The sequence below is a fragment of the Arachis hypogaea genome, chromosome 20 (assembly GCF_003086295.3).
Source record: "Arachis hypogaea cultivar Tifrunner chromosome 20, arahy.Tifrunner.gnm2.J5K5, whole genome shotgun sequence".
NCBI lineage: Eukaryota > Viridiplantae > Streptophyta > Magnoliopsida > Fabales > Fabaceae > Arachis > Arachis hypogaea.
Window position 1 is genome coordinate 24,311,336 of NC_092055.1, and position 7,674 is coordinate 24,319,009.

Consider the following 7,674-nt stretch of genomic DNA (forward strand, 5'->3'; position numbering starts at 1 on the left):
AGCATATCCAAATAGCTTGTTCAGACTGGGAGACACCCCAGTGCAACCACTGGGATACATCTCACTACACACAACCTTCATAAAAGGAAACCAATCCAGAACACTCAAGATAGACTACATCGTGGTCGACGTGAGTTCAGCCTACAATGCCTTAATAGGTCGGACAACATTAAATCAACTCGGCGCAATAGTCTCAACTCCACATCTATGCATGAAATTCCCAACTACAGAAGGGATAGCTACGATAAAAGCAGATCAGAAGATAGCGCGCCGCTGTTACAATGAAAGTCTAAACCTCAGAGGCAGAGGAGAAGAATTCCACACAATCGAACTTGGTGGAGTTCAGAGGCGAGAAGAACTCCGTCCACAACTTGAAGGTGAAGTAGAAAAAGTCCAGATCGGAGACATCCCAGACAAAACAACCAATATTGGCACGATTCTAAGAGGAGACATAAAAGAATCACTCGTACAGTTCTTACGAGATAACGTCGATCTCTTTGCATGAAAAGCTGCAGACATGCTAGGCATAGACTCCAAACTAATGTGCCACAAGTTGGCGGTCCACCCAGGATCTCGGCCAGTACAGCAGAGACGAAGAAAACTTGGGCCAGAACGATCCCAAGCTATGGAAGAGCTGGTACAAGCCCTACTGGAGGCAGGATTCATAAGAGAAGTCAAGTACCCACTATGGCTAGCTAACGTCGTCTTGGTGAAAAAGTCAAATGGGAAGTGGCAAATGTGCACTGATTACACTGATCTCAACAAAGCCTGCCCAAAAGATCCTTATCCACTCCCAAGTATCGATGCTCTGGTGGATGCCTCATCCGGATATAAATACCTCTCATTTATGGATGCATATTCTGGATACAATCAAATCCCAATGTATCCACCTGATCAAGAAAAAACCTCGTTTCTAACACCAAAAGCAAACTACTGCTATATCGTAATGCCTTTTGGTCTTAAAAAAGCGGGAGCTACTTATCAAAGGTTAATGAATAAAGTCTTTTCAGATCATATCGGAAAAATCATGGAAGTCTATGTGGACGACATGTTGATAAAGACACAAAGCGAAGAGACATTATTGTCCGACCTGGCCCAAGTGTACGCCACTATAAGAAAGCATGGCATGCGACTCAATCCTGCAAAATGCACATTTGCAGTAGAAGCTGGCAAATTCTTGGGTTTTATGCTCACACAAAGAGGAATCGAGGCAAATCTGGATAAATGCCAGGCCATACTCGACTTGAAGAGCCCAACTTGTGTCAAAGGGGTACAACAACCCAACCGATTTGAATATGAATCACCTTCTAAGAGCTATTGAAGATTTGGGGATGAGACATATGGAAGGACAAGAGCAAATATTGAACTGGATGAGTCAACAAGAAGAGTGGAAGAAACAACAAATGGAGCAGCAACAGGAACAATACTCCCAGCTCACTCAAACCATCCACTAAGTTACTGAGAGGCAAGAACGTCAAGATAAGCATTTGCAGAAACTGAATCAGCGACGAATAGCCCAGATGAAAGAATTCAATGAGTTCACTATACTTAATGAAGGACGGCAACTACATCGGGAGGAGTTCAACGTCAACACTCAAGCCAAGTTGAACTACATGTCCAGTAATATGCATCATCTACACTATGCCATCCCTACATATGATGAGGTCCAAAAAGAACTTGTAGAACAAGAAGAGAGGAAGGTGAAACAGCAAAAGGAAACACTCAAGAAGAAGATGGAAGATGGTGGTTTCTAGAAGAAGCTTCTTGGAAAAGGCAAGGGAAGTGGGAGCACAAGCAATCAAGAAGGAGAGCATGGACATCCACAAGAGTAAAAGGTGGTGGAGTTCCCTCTTTGGTCCATCTTTTTCTATGTTTTGAATAAGGAAGATCTTGTATGAAATAGAACATGCTTCCATGTTAGTTACACTTTTTAAATCCTATCTTTAAAATTTCTTTCCGAGAAGGTCTCTGTGTGCTAGTTTTTATGTTACTGCATCATTCCTTTACTTACTTGTATGCTTGTCCATTTAAATCAAATGAAAAGAGAATGATTGTTCACAAAAGACCAGAGAGGAGTTCATACTAGGGAGTAAGTCCATGAGTTTGTGGTGTGGTCATAAGTTAGCTAAGTTGGTTCAACCATAAGGTGGGAAGACAACTATCTGTCATGAATACTATGCTTGAGACACACCCCATGAGATTAGATAAATAAGAAGATCCTAACAAGAAAAAGGGAAAGAACAATCAAAGTTGAGGAATAAAAGAAAAATAGTAAGTAATAAGGCTAGGCACCAATGGTTTTAATCTTGAAGCATGTGTCTGTGGTGCTCCTGTGTGAGGGATCTACTTGGATGAATAAGCTCTTAGGGGTGCCTTATCACTTGGTAACTTGGGTTAACTAACCCGGGATTATTAGCTGAAAGTCCACTATCAAGAGTAACCCTCACCACAGAGCATTTAGTAACCCAAAGAGGTGCTGGACACCAAGGACTCAAGAAAAGAAAATAAATAAACTATGTGCCTGTGGTGTGTATGTATGGGGGAGAGACTTGAGCAAGTAAGTCCTTAGGGGTGCTTCAACACCTAACAACTTGAGCCAACTGGCTCGGGAGTGTTGGCTGAAAGCTTATTTTAAAGAGTTGCCTCCTTACAGAGCACTTAGCTTAAGAACAGAAATAAACCCTGAAATAACAACAAAAGGATCAATAAATAAAAGTCTCATGGGATGCAATCACAGTGAATATTCTAGGACATGATAAAGGTCTGAAAGCCAGGAATGAACCTAAGTTGCTATGCATGAAACCACCATAAAACCAGGGACATGATTTCCATAAGAATGACTCATTTCTCTTAGCATTCCTTTCATCATTCTCTTGTTCCAGTACTTGCTTAGGGACAAGCAAGCTTTAAGTTTGGTGTTGTGATGCCAGGGCATTTTGGCCAGTTTCACTGACTTTTTCTCTACTGTTTTTAGGGTAGTTTCATGCATTTCCTTAGGAAATAAGCTAGTTTTGGGTAGATATTCACTTACATCTTGATTCAAGCATACATTGTGCACTTTACATGATTTCATGAGGATTTTGCATAAATTTAAGGACAAATTGGATGTTTCATTTCCCATGACTTGGACTAGAACTTTGATGCACTTTATTGCTTGATTTCAGAACAAAGGAAGCAAAGAAGAACCGCATTAGAGGCTACGTTAGTTACACTAACGTTAACACTAACGTGGAATGGGAGTAACTTGCAAAGTTAATGAGAAAAGTGATTGCCAATAACGCTCTCGAAGCCATCAGTGCCCACGTTAAGAGTCACGTTAACTAAGTTAACGTGAACTCTAACGTGGAAGTAAAGAAATGGAGCCAACGTTAGTGACATTTAACATTATCACTAACGTTGGACCAAGATCATGAGTGGCCACGTTAGAGTCCACGTTAACTTAGTTAACGTGGCCTCTAACGTTAAGAAGAGAGGGGGAGCCAACGTTAGTGACACTCAACATTGTTACTAACGTTGGCCAAAGCACATTAAGCCACGTTAACTCCCACGTTAACCTAGTTAACGTGGAAGCTAACGTGAAGGAACAAAGTGGTCGACAACGTTAGTGACACCCAACATTGTCACTAACGTTGTAAGAACACAAGCCCCCAATGAGCCACATTGACTCCCATGTTAACCTAGTTAACGTGGAAGCTAATGTGAAGAAAGAAGGTGGTCGCCAATGTTAGTGACACCCAACATTGTCACTAACGTTGGAAGGAGCCACACATGCCACCATGAGCCACGTTAACTCCCACGTTAACTTAGTTAACGTGGAAGCTAACGTGGATAAGGGAAAGATGAGCCAATGTTAGTGACACTCAACTTTTTCACTAACGTTGGAGATGGCTAGCAAGGCCACGTTAGAAGCCACGTTAATCTAGTTAACGTGGATTCTAACGTGGAAAATAGGGGCAATTTGGAACGTTAGTGACAATGGTAAGTGTCACTAACGTTCTCGAAGGATGGCAAGCCTACGTTAAAAGAGCCACGTTAACTAAGTTAACATGGAGTCTAACGTAGGAAGGGGGAGGCTTCTCAACGTTATTGGGAAAGTTGAGTCCCAATAACGTGTGCGAAGGACATAGTGGAAATGTTAGTGGCAACGTTTGTGCCACTAACGTTGAGGTTAACATGGCTTTTAACTTTGGTGAGGAACGTTAGTGAAAAAGGTGATTGTCACTAACGTTCTTGAACCCATATTTTCACTGAACGTTAACACCACTAACTTCTTGAGCCAAAGGCCCTGCCCACTTCATACTTTCTCTCTGCAAGTAAAAGCTAAGCCCAATGAAGAAGAGAACTACTTCAAACTCAAGATCCAAAGGTCCAAGACTTGAAGAATCAACTAGAAGAACAGAAGAGTAGTATATATAGGAGTAGCTTTGAAATATTTTAGAGAGTTGAAAATTATAGGGAGACTCTTAGCATAGAACTGCTCTCTGTATTTACTTTCTCTGCACTTCTAAGTTTTCATCATGTATTCTCCATATTTGTTTTCATTTTTCAGAGCTATGAACAACTAAACCCCTGTCATTGGGTTAGGGAGCTCTTTTGTAATTTGATGGATCAATACTAGTTTTCATTATTCTTCTTCTATCTTTTCTCTTGATTTTACTTGAAAGCTTTCGATCTTCATCCAATTGAGTAGTTATCTTGAAAGAGAAGCTTTTCATACTTGGATCTCTTCTGAACCTTGAAAGAGGAATGAAGAGATCAAGCTAGAAATGCTTTCTCATGCTGGACCAAATTGGGTTTGGATGGATATGTGACTATAATCCTCTCAACACTTGGTTTGGGAAATGCATGTGGTATAATCAGTGACCATACTTCATCTCTTCTCATGAGAAATTGACCAAGGAATTGGCTATTGATCAAGATTTGAGAGATTGAATTACAAGAAATTGTAATTCAATCACTTAAGATTGCCAAGGAGATCAATGAGTGCATTGATTGAGGAAGAGATGAAAATGAAATTGATCCAGAAAATGCAACATCTCCTAAGCCCAATGAACTCCCCATTTCTGATCTTACCTATTCTCTTTAATTTCTGTTATTTACCTTAATGAGCAATTCCCCCATTCCCATTTACAATTCTGCAATTTACCTTCCATCATTTACTTTCAGATCTATAATTCTAGCATTTACTTTCCTGTCAATTTCCTTCCCGCCATTTTATTTTCTGCAATTCTCAACTCAAATTCTGGATTCGCTTAACTAGAGCAGTCCTCTAATTAAAGTTGCTTGATCAATCAATCCTTGTGGGATTTGACCTCACTCTATTGTGAGTTTTTACCTGACGACAAATTCGGTACACTTGCCGAAGGAAATTTGTTGTGAGACAAGTTTTCCATGCATCAAGTTTATGGTGCCGTTGCCGGGGATTGATTGTGCATCAACAATGATTAGATTGGAGGATAACTAGATTGAGCATTTTATTTTTGTTTGATTTAAATTTCTGTTTAAGTCATTTACTTTCTGTTTTAGATAACTTCTTCCCTTCCCCCTTACTTTTTCTTTGTTATTTACTATTCATCTCACTAACCCACTAACTGTTTGATATATTACATCACTCACACTAACAGTAATTCTGACAGATATACTTTCTGCACCTATTCTCTTTGCTTGTACTTGTTGGTTGTATGACAGGGAGAAGAAGCGGGGCTTCAACTTCCTTTGATTCTGAACCTGAGAGAACCTTCCTTAGACTAAGGAGGGAGGCAAGAGAAAAATGTATAGTTGGTGGTGAAGAAGAGGAGGAACACTTTGAGGAATACTTTGAACCAAACATGGAAGAAAACATGGAAAACCATCATGAAGAAGAGGCTCACAACCATGGCAGAGGAGGTCGAGCAAATCATGCTGGGGAGGATAGAAGAGTTTTAGGCTTTTACATCAATCCAAACCCAGGAAACTGTGGAAGTAGCATTCAAAAGCCAACCATCCATGCCAACAATTTTGAACTGAAGCCACAGCTCATCACCCTTGTGCAGAACAACTGTTCGTTTGGAGGGAGTGTCCAAGAGGACCCAAATCAATATTTAACCACTTTCCTGAGAATATGTGACACAGTAAAATCTAATGGTGTTCATCCTGACGCCTATAGACTGCTCTTATTTCCATTCTCACTCAGGGATAAGGCAGCTAAGTGGCTGGAGTCTTTCCCAAGGGAGAGCTTGACAACTTGGGAAGACGTGGTGAACAAATTCTTAGCAAGATTTTACCCTCCTCAACGAATCAATAAGCTGAGAGCTGAGGTCCAAACTTTCAGGCAACAAGATGGTGAGACTCTATATGAAGCATGGGAGAGGTTTAAAGACTTAACAAGGAGGTGCCCACCAGATATGTTCAACGAATGGGTGCAGTTGCACATTTTCTATGAAGGACTCTCTTATGAGTCAAAGAAGGCCGTAGACCATTCATCCGGAGGATCTTTGAACAAGAAGAAGACTATTGAGGAAGCCATAGATGTCATTGAAATAGTAGTAGAGAACGACTACTTCTATGCTTCCGAAAGAGGGAACACAAGAGGAGTAATGGAGCTAAACAATGTAGATGCTCTGCTGGCCCAAAACAAGCTCATTACCCAGCAGCTGGCTGACCTCACCAAGAAGATGGAGAGGAACCAAGTAGCAGCAGTCTCCACTTCATCAACAACCCAAGAAGGAGTGAATGAAGAAGCAGAGGGTAGTCAGAAGCAAGCCAACTACATTGGGAATTCACCTAGGCAAAACCATGATCCATACTCCAAGACCTACAACCCTGGATGGAGGAATCACCCAAACTTTGGATGGGGAAATCAACAAGACCAAAGCCTTGATCAAAGACGCCCAAATCCAAACAATGCAGCCACCCAACACTTCACATCTAGACCATATCAACACCCCCATAACAACAACTCCCCACATTCATATCAAGGCCAGAATAACCCTACTCAGCCTGACCTGTCATCATTTGATGAAAGAATCTCAAAGATTGAGAATCTACTTGAAGGCCTAAGCAAGGAGATTCAAGACAACAAGGTCTTCAAGGAGGAAGTGCGAGCCAGTTTCAAGAACCAGGGAGACACAATCAAGAGGTTGGAATCTCAAGTAGGATATCTCTCTGAGCAAATTCCCAAACCCACAGATGGATTCCCAAGTGACACAGAGAAGAATCTGAGAGGTGAAACAAAGAAGGTAAGATGGGAAGATTGCAAGATGGTCACTATAAGTGATAAGGAGACTGAGGACAAGCCAAGCAAGCTGTCAGAACAACCTGAAGATACCTCAGTAGAGGAGGTGGAAAAAGATTACCAAGAACCAGAAATCTCAAAACAGGAGTTGCTGAGACTCTATGCACCTTTTCCCCAACTGCTCAAGGGAGCTGTGGAGAGGAGAATATACTCAAGATTTCTTGACTTATTTGCATCTCTGCATGTGAACATACCATTCATCAAGACTATCCAACAAATGCCTGCATTCATCAAGTACATGAAGGAGTTGCTTCCTAGGAAAAGCTCACTCAAGGGAGGCCAAACTATAGTGATGAACAAGGAGTGCAGTGCCCTCATTCAAACGCAGTTGCCTACAAAAAGAAAAGATCCAGGGAGTTTTCATGTCCCCTGTGCCATAGGAGAAACAATGTTTGATAGAG

General features: G+C 41.2%; 1 non-coding gene across 1 annotated transcript; it reads right to left on the reverse strand.

Annotated features, from left to right (window-relative positions):
- Positions 1 to 6,281: 6,281 nt before the first annotated feature.
- LOC112787293 (small nucleolar RNA R71) lies at positions 6,282 to 6,388 on the reverse strand. The gene has a single exon (XR_003194713.1). It is a non-coding gene; the product is annotated as a small nucleolar RNA R71 (small nucleolar RNA).
- Positions 6,389 to 7,674: the final 1,286 nt, after the last annotated feature.